The sequence below is a fragment of the Castanea sativa genome, chromosome 5 (genome assembly GCF_040712315.1).
Source record: "Castanea sativa cultivar Marrone di Chiusa Pesio chromosome 5, ASM4071231v1".
Classification (NCBI taxonomy): domain Eukaryota; kingdom Viridiplantae; phylum Streptophyta; class Magnoliopsida; order Fagales; family Fagaceae; genus Castanea; species Castanea sativa.
Window position 1 is genome coordinate 27,418,104 of NC_134017.1, and position 9,138 is coordinate 27,427,241.

The window sequence follows — 9,138 nt, forward strand, 5'->3', positions numbered from 1 at the left end:
CAATTAGGAAGTCCTCGGCTTGGGCTGAAAATTTGGGCCAGTCGGCACTCCAAGAGTGCCAAACGGCTCTCTTGGGTGTCGAGCCCATGTTTGAGTTTTGGTCTAATTTGGACTCATTTTTTGAGGATTTTTTAGCCGGAAATTGCACATAGATGCGTTTTTAATTTATATTCTAAAAAGTAATCCATTTTTCTTAATATTTAGGTCTTTAAAGTGATAATTATCTTGTAGATAAATATTGCAAAAAAGACTTGATTATTCACAACCTCTTTGTTATCTGATTATCCACTCTATTCCCATACATGCAGGCTTACTTTTGGCACTAACCAACAACCAATCACAAAATTATTTAATTAATTTTAATTGTCTCACCAATCAAAATTAATTTAAATTAATCATGCGTGATTGGCCTCACCTAAACAAAATGCATGCGGACCGTGAAAACTTGATCATGTGATATTTTTCAATCCGACGTTCCGATTTGGAAATCGGACATACCGTCGCAACCGTTAGAATCTCAAGATCATTTTTATGATATGCAATGAATGAATCAATGCATGTAATGCAACTCTAAATTTTGGGTGTATGAATGGTCACTCTAGTTATCTTCCAAGATTAAATTATGAGTGCAAAATCAAGTGTCTACAAAAAGATAAATTGGTGGAGTTCTTTTTGAGTTTTTAAGTGCTACAAATATTTAATAAGTTATTCCTTTGTGTCCGTTTGGGAACAACTTATTTAGTTTTTCCTAAAAGTGTACTAAAATATACTTGTACCTTGATTTTATTTTATTTTTTAAAGTGAGAAAATCTAAGAAAAAGTAAAATTTTAAAAAGTTGTAAGTAAAAGTTAAAAGCTAAAACCTGAGTTTATAAGCTGACGTCAAACTCAATTTGTGGTGAGATTGTATTTACTCCTTAAAATTTATTTGTTATATATCCAATTTATTGTGGACTCAAGTTTAGCATAAACTTGAGAATTGTAACCTCTGTTTTCATAGTGAATAATTTTTGAACCTACCCTGTGGTTGTTCCCTCTACATTAGAGAGTTTTACACATAAGATTTGGTGTTTTTATGGTTATGTTTCCATTGATCTCTTGCTGAAATTTTTGTTCAATATATATTGTTATTGCTTGGTAGTCATTCATTTCAATTCACGCATAGACATTGAGGGGATTTAGGATTTTTCTCCAACAATTTTAACATTTTGAGAAAAGCATTGACCACATCTACGCTATACCTCAAAAGAATTAGTACATTGCAATTGAGGATCTTTGTAATCACATACGTACCTAAGATCCACCTTGTAAGTAGATGATGTGGGAGTCAGAAAATGCTTGCACAACACACATTCATACAATCCAATTCAATCAAATCCATGCAATTTGGGGTATCACAATATCTTTACTTGAGTACATGACATCCTTACACGCCCAAATTATGTGGTTGTGCTCCCAAGCCACATGGTATTACCAAATTTGCTCTAATACCATTTGTAAAAACTCGAAAGAAGCCACAAATGTAGATGATGTGGTACCCTACATATGGCAACACAACACATATTCATAGAATCAAGTCCAAACAAATCCACATAACTTTGGGTATTATATTGAGAATTTTTAGTTAAACTTCAACTGACTAATGCCTTTTATCTAGGCTCAGAAGCTTTCATTATAAACTCTACGTACGTGAACATATGATCCTCCATAAAAGGCAAGTATAAGTAAAATAGAATCAAATTCATAGAATCAAAGGAAAGTATAAGCTTTCAACACATGGCAACACAACATATATTCATAGAATCAAATCTACATAATTTGGGGTATTAGGATGAGAATTTTGAGTTAAACTCAAGTAATGCCTTTTAGCTAGAGTCACAAGCTTTCATTATAAATTCTAGATGAACCTATTACCTTCCATAAAATGTAAACTGAAAAAGAGAGTCTAATCAATATATTTAATCTAATACTATATATACAATTTGTTTAGGCTGGAGTACCCTCAACTTGACATGTGATGACTTCCTTCAGTAATTTGGTATCACATGGACAGAGTATTCAACATGTCAGAGGACTATTGTTATATGCCAATGTCTTTGCCATGTGTAAATAATAAATTCTAATGAAACGAAATGCCCTTAAATATTCGCCATTAAATGTAATCATTTTCTACCAAACCTAACAATATTTATTGTCTATTTGAGAACAATTTATTTATCTGAAATTAAAAGTTTTTTGCTAAAAGTACTGTAAATAAAGCTAAAAGATAACTGAAATGGTACAGTGGGGTCCATGAATAGTACCAAAAAATGCAATGAGACTTATAAATAGTAGCAAAAATTAACTGAATAGCAAAAAACCCGACTTTTTAAGCAGTCCCAAATGCACACTTAATACTAGTAATTTTCACCACGCCCTTGTAGGGCAAAGTGATACCTCCCCAATCCATGGGTTTGCGTGTTTGAGCTCGGGGTGGGGTTTAAGATATTAGAATTTCTAAACAAATTTTTTTATAAAAAAAAAAAAAAACAACTAATAATTATCGTTACAAAGATCTGCACCTTTTGTCTATTTCTACTCATAGGAAACGTCTAATCTATTTTTTTTTTTTAAGAAAAACAAATTGAAAGTTTAAAACACTCCCAATTTATTTCATAGATTCACAAAACAAAATAAAAATATAACATAAACACCCATCTATTACACCCAACAAATTGAATAAGAAATTTGGGGTTCAATCTCACCTACACCAAAATCCGATTGGTGTCTTGGTCTAATGATAAAAAACTATAATCAAGAGCAAATGCCATAGGTTGAAACTCTCTCAAAAAAATTTTTTTTGAACCAATAATAATTTATATAAAAATATTTACTCTTTCAGCTTTTCTCACTTGTTTCTTTGTGCAATCTTCACATCTTCAATAAAATCACTTGATATACTAACAAGACATATTTCATGATATTATAGAATCCAATTTCTCAATTTCTCTTATACCAGACTAAGGTCTAGTTCTCAATTGAATTGGCCGATTAGGTCCGATTTTTAAAACTATGACAAGAACATTGGAAAAGCTATTAAAATAAGATTAAAAAGGGGGGGGGGGGGTGGGACTAAGGCTGAGACTGTGTCTATCAAATTAAATTGTTATTACACTCCTAGGTAATTTTGTGATTGGAAAATGTGTCAGACCCAAATTGGGAAATATAGAAACTATTGATAATGCCACTACACATTATTAGGGTGATGGTCACTCTACAAGTACATGTTAATGAGGGGTGTGGAGGAGTTCATGTTTCTAGGAGGGAACTCACACATGTACACTTAGATTAAGTTAGAGTAGGATTTTTATCTCAGATATAAAAAGAGAAACTACTTACATTTATATATATAACATGCCATTAAAAGGAGTTAGTAAATGTAGATTGTTAAGATTAACATAATTAAAAATATGAACATACTAATTTAGTAAATTCAGAAATATTTAATTATCAACTAAATTAAGTGCACAGTTATTTTTTAGGATAAATATATATATTTTTTCGCTTATAAGGTTTTCATGAAGTTTTTTTAAAAAAAAAAAAAAATTAGAGAATGACAAAATGTTACCCTTTCTTTCTTTCTACCCTTGTTAATTTTTATCACGTGTCTAGTGAAATTTTTAGGTGGCCCCATACTAAGTATTAAAAATTTGACATGGACTATCCAAAAAAAGAAAATGCTAAAAGTACTTAATTTTTTTTTTTTTTACATAAAACTTACAAACTAATGTGATGCTGTATGTGATTGGTGAATTTCAACCACCGAATAAATTAATGTTTGAAATGTATTTTAGTGATTGGTAACATGTTAGTTTGTAAACTTTTTGTTATAAAAGTTGCAGTATCCTTAGCATTACTCTTAAAAAAAATTAAAACCCAAAATTGGAGACATGGCAAAATATTATTGGTCCCCTGCACGAAGAAAATGAATTTACAAAAATGCCCCCAAATCATCTAAAATAAAACCCCATTCTAGGTTCATACATCCCCTGATCCCCATTCTAAAATTTTATTTATTGAAACGAGTATCACATTCCAGTCCAGCCTATCAACTATATTTACAAAATTGAATTCTTAATAATCCTCTCTCTCTCTCTCTCTCTCTGTGCTAGTTCTTCTAGATTTTTATTTTTTGATACAAATATCAAACTGCAAACTACAACCTCTCACCTATTATCCTATATATATATATATATATATACACACACAAAACTGAAGTCCTCTCTCTGATCAGAAAATGTGAAACACAACCGAATAAAAATCGTGAGAAATTGAGGAATGAAGATCGATCACCCTTTTCCCTTTCCATTTTTCCTACCTTTCAAATAACGTTTGTCACTGGGGGCGACCGGATTTTCATCTATCTGCTTCTCCTTCTTTGTTTTGTAAATGTCTTTATTTCATTATTTAGTAATACATTTTTAACGAATGTGTGATTGTGCGTATTAATCTTTATTCTTTTATTTTTAAAAATCTGACGTGACACAATATTATTGGATGCTATAAATTGAGTTTTTAACATCTTCTCCTTATTCAATTTAATCTTGTCGTTTTTTAGGGGTCATTCTACCGCACTCTCTACTATTTTAGTGGGTATGGTACCCACCCCAATCTCTAACCGCAAATTTGGTAATGTTTTAATCCTGGCCTTTCTTTTAACTTTAATGGGATACCGGATACTAACACGATAGGTAAGTGAATAAATAAATAAATAAAACAACGTTCTCTCCGAGAGCTGTCGTTGTCTTTGAATTCTCCCTTGCATTGTCCCAATCTTCCGATCCCTTTGTGGTCTCTCTGGTGAAGATTCTCAAAAGGCTCAAAATCTTTTTGATATTATTAAGAGAGGTGCTATATCTACAACATTTTTACAAAAATCATAGGTGGTTAGTTGTTATTGGTTCAAATTTGAACACTAAGATTACTTTTTTGCCCCAATAATAGCAACTAGTAACAACTTGTCACTTATAATTTATTGTAAAAATGTTATATGGCTCAAAACGACAAAACCTTGATTTCAGTGTCATTGTTTTGCTTCCCCTTTTTCGTTATATGTTTTTTGGGCAACCATTTTGTAAAAGTAGATATATGCGATTTTAAATTATTAGTGTTGACATTCTTGAGGGTACGGGGTGGGTGGGGAGGATTCCTTAATCTACTCCATCATTTTTGAATTTGATTCTATTTGTTCCGTTGAAGTAGCATGTGTACGTGGGTTTGTGTTGTTTTATCGGAATAGAGTTTTTGTGAATTAAATCAATAATATGATTTTTTTTTTTCTATGCCAATAGAATTGGCTTTATTCTTTCAATTATGACTGCTTAGTGCTTGAAGATTGATTTTTTTTTAAGGTATGTGGACTAAAAAAATTGCATCAATTTTATGAGTTTTAGGGTGTGTCGGTGTGAATAATGATTTCTTTTAGAAAGGGTTTTCAATCCTCAATCCCTTTGTAAATAATAATTTCTCTTTCGGAGAAATTATTAAGTCCACCAGGAGGACTACTGACGTGGTCTTCTTGACCTTCCAACCAATAAAATGCTTTTATTTATGCAAATATGACATCATCTGGTAATTTTTATTTTTTATTCCTTGTGCTGAGTAGGAAACTCACACATACATTTGCATAGATGTCATCATCTCATTGGTCAGGAACGACCACATCAACAGTCTTCCCGGTGTAAATAATAATTTCTCCTTCGTTGGAAAGTGATTAAAGTGTTCTAAGCATCAAAAAAAATTATCTTTAATGAAGAATTTCTTCAGTTGCTTTATTTGAGAATGGTGAGGTCAACTATATCATATTTGAACTAGATATATTCTATTCCTGTATGCAGACAGTATAATTGTGACAAAACTTCCGCAAACAAATCTCAACATTCTAAAGAAAAATAGAACAACAAATCGGACAAAGATAGTTTGGGGTATGAAAACATTTACCATTTAATTTTGTTAAAAAAAGTTCTTTCCATTTCTTCTCGAAGTAAGCTGAGACAAGCTGACTTGAGTCCATTAGCACTATAACTTATTTCACAATATATATATATATATATATATATATATATATATATATATATATATATATATGAAATAAATTTTCCACTCTATCATTGTGCCATATTATCCACTTATTTCCAACCTCTATTTTTTTCCTTTTTAAACTTTTCTACTCCATATCCTTCAAAAAAATATTTATAAAAATAAAACAAAAACTCTTCTTCTCATTTTTACACTTCTTCCAACATTCCCCTCTTTCATTGTCTCTTTATCTCTTTACTATTCTTTACTTTATTGTTAAACTTCCTTCATCATTTCCTCTATATTTTATTTTGATTCTTCTTCTCTCTATTTTATTTTGTATTAATTTGAGTATTCTCTCTCTCTCTCTCGGTGGATTTTTGTTCTTTTTTATAACTCTAATTTAGATTGATGGTTTTTTTTTTTAATATGTGTTTTGGTGTTGTGTTTTTTAAATTTTCCATCACAAATCCGTCTTATAGCTTTGATTGAATTTTGATTTAGGTTAATACTTACTTTTTTTTTTGAAAATAGGAATTTGAGTTAATATAAAAAAAAATCTACATGGATATGAATTCAAATGTGCCTATCAATTGTTTGGATCATAAATCATTATAAAGTGTATCTTTTATTCATATGGTTTCATTTTAATTTTGGTTAAGATAATATTATAGTTTTGTGATAAGTTTTGATTATCATGATAATTCCCTTACTCCTTAAGAGTTAAGAGATGAGAAATTTGAATAATAAATTTGAAACTTATAAAGTTTAGTTTTATATTAGGCAAATATAACCGACTATAATAGAAGTTAAAAGAATAAGGTTCAACTTAAAAAAAAAAAAAAAAAATCAAACACACCAAAAATAATAGACTTATATGTTTGTAAAGATTAAAAAACAAAAAAAGATACTTGTAGAAACCTCTTATAAAAAAAAAAACAATACTTGAAGTAATTTTAGCTTTTAATATATTACATTCACTACATAATATTTATATATTCCTACCCATCGTCTGAATTTGCGACTAGTACTATACAACAACATGCAGTGCAATATTAATTATACCAAACGAAGCAGGCAAATCTTTAAACCGTGACAACCATATTTCCTTTGAAGTACAAAAGGTGCAACCAAAATGACTTGGTGCAAGTTGCCCAACCAAAGTGCCAGGTTGAGCACTTCTTTAGCTTTCCGTCTTTGTATAGAATATATTCCATTATGGTCAACTAATTGATGCAGTTGACAAATGGAAGAAGGAAAAATAAATGCAAGACCAAGATAAGGACTAGGAAATTTAGTCAGAGGGACAAAATTATGTAAGGATCCCAATTTCATTCATTAATTTCCTATAAATAGAGACTCTAAGATGTAGTATTTGCAGGAACCACTGGGTTCATGGAATATTATTTTCGAGGAAGAGAGATCTAACATGAGGATAAGTTAGTCCTGTTTGGTAGCCAAGGATGAATTGCCTGCTCCTCCTAGAGGTTTCAAGTATTGAGTCTAGAAACTATCCGTGGTTCGTAGGCAAGTCTCCTTGGCTAATCTAACAGACTCTTCTTTCTCATGCTGGGCCTTCTCTTCTAATTAGCAAGCCTTCAACGTTATTTTGCAATTCGCATGCATGATTTATACCGGAGTGTTGGCTAATATCCGACTTATATGGGGCAAGAGTTTAAGATCAAGAATAAAGGGTACATAAAATTGAAATTCTTGTTAATGGCTTGCAATGCCTTCTCCTTCAAATAGGTTTAAGTGTATGGTTATGTTCTAATTACTCTCTCGCTCGCTAAGCTAACAGGCTATTATCCATCTCTAATGTTACGCCTTCTTTCGCAACAAGCCCTTCAACCTTAACTCTAATGCGCTAGAAAACCATTGGCATGCATGGTAAATGCAAGAAATTCTAAGGCCACAAGCTTTTGTACCACAACTTTGACATGATAGATTATAATTGGTGAAGAAAAAATAGAAATCTATGTGAAAATAACAGGCAATCGATCACAATTTGCCACATAAGATAGTTGTAAAAAATAGTGTGATAAAGTTGCGGTAATTTATATGAAGAATTGGCATACAAACGCATGAAATAGTACTTGCTGGTTTTAGTTGCATTTTTTTTTTTTGGTAGTCTTAATTAATTTTCATTGTTGCTAGTACTCTCTGATTTAGTACCTGTAGTTTATTTTCTTCAACTCTTCAAGAGGGCTCAAATGCTCACTACTGCTACTTAATGATCATTTATTTTCCCTTTTGCAAGGTACTGGATAATTTTCAACCCACACATTGCAGAATGAGTTGTTCTTCTGTATAACTTGGGAAATATGGACCGAAGAGCTCCCAAGAAGTTGTGCGAGTTGCTTAGAACCTACTATATAAACAATTTTTATTCAGTCCTAGATCTAGACCCTGAGTATATGAGTGCCTTGTTAAATACTTGGATATATTATTCAATTTTTTCTAAAAATTGATTTGATTTGATTTGATGGGATAAATTTAGTTGTAATTTCAAGTATATTTTTATTAATGAAATAGGTTTCATTAAAAAAATTGTACTAGTTGTAGGGCAAATTAACAAAAACTAGAGTTTTATGGAGTGGGGCGGGACTTCGCAGGGCCTTAAGGGACGGAAATGGGGTGAGAAAGTTTTCTCTATCATGCGGGGTAGGGCGGGGATAGGGCAAAACAAAACCATGTGGAGTGGGGACGAAGATCCCATCCTTTGGCCTCGCCCCGACCCATTGCCATCCCTACTGTCAACCAAGCCCATGCACTGCATTGCATTGTGCGAGCTCGTCGGAGGCACTGAGTCCATGGCCATGCTCGCCGCATGCACTGTCCAGATGATTGATACCATGTCTCTTCCTTGCATGGACAAAAACCATTGACAGCAATTGCTAACCCATGATTTGTAACAAAAACTCACCGAAGCACGAAGCTAATCTAGGGGCTGAACCGGGGTTTCAGCCATGATGTGGAATGATTGTGAATATGTGGTGCTTGTGGTTGTTCGGGTGGTCGTGGGTTTCTGGGTTTGGGTTTAGTAAGATAGAACTGGGTTTTGACAACTATATATTGTTG